The 889-nt window shown below is 69.2% G+C and overlaps 1 protein-coding gene across 2 annotated transcripts in view; it reads right to left on the reverse strand.

Annotated features, from left to right (window-relative positions):
* The window catches only part of LOC119275101, a 13,817-nt gene that overhangs the window by 6,976 nt on the left and 5,952 nt on the right, over positions 1-889 (reverse strand). The gene's annotated exons all lie outside the window — the stretch shown is intronic.

Consider the following 889-nt stretch of genomic DNA (forward strand, 5'->3'; position numbering starts at 1 on the left):
CCGTGCCGCCAGCCGTCGCCCAGGGCCCGCAGTGGCCGGCCTGGGTCGCGCCGTCCCCCGCCGCGCCGTCCCTCCCGGCTGCACCCGTGCAGGTGCCACCACCGCCCCCACCCAGCCCTAGCCTGGGCCGGTCCTCGCCGAGCGGACTCCCGATCCAGGAGGTCTGCTTTCCGTCGTCACCGTCTCCGCTTCCAGGCTGGCTCCACGGGACATCCCCTCCGCCGGCTTACACGGAGGCCCGGCCGCCGTCGGGTTCCCAGGTGCAGCCCGAGGCGTCGGGCGCCATAGGGAACTACGCCGACCTTCCCACCATGGACCGAGCGCCGTCATCAGCCCTCCGCACCGCCGAGGTAGTGGGCCAGGGCGTGCCACACCAGCAGCCGCCCCGGTTCACCAAGATCGACTTCGCCACTTACGACGGTTCGGACGACCCGCTTAACTGGCTCAACCAGTGTGACCAACTCTTCCGCGGACAGCGCACGCCCGCGTCGGAGCACACTTGGTTGGCTTCCTACCATCTCCGCGGGGCCGCTCAGACATGGTACTACGCCCTCGAGCAGGACGACGGCGGCATGCCCCCGTGGGATCGTTTCCGCGAGCTGTGTCTTCTTCGCTTCAGACCGCCATTACGTGGGAGCTGCTTGGCCGAGTTGGGCCGCCTGCCTTTCACCTCCACGGTGCAGGATTTCGCTGACCGCTTCCAGGCACTGGCGTGCCACGCGCCAGGTGTGACGGCCCTCCAACGGGCGGAGCTCTTCGTCGGGGGCCTTCCCGACCACATCCGCGTGGATGTCGAGATGAAGGGGCCCCAAGACCTTCAGACGGCCATGTACTATGCTCGGGCGTTCGAGCAGCGCTCCCAGGCATTGACGCGGCCATCCACGCCACG

This window comes from Triticum dicoccoides, chromosome 3B (genome assembly GCF_002162155.2).
Source record: "Triticum dicoccoides isolate Atlit2015 ecotype Zavitan chromosome 3B, WEW_v2.0, whole genome shotgun sequence".
NCBI lineage: Eukaryota > Viridiplantae > Streptophyta > Magnoliopsida > Poales > Poaceae > Triticum > Triticum dicoccoides.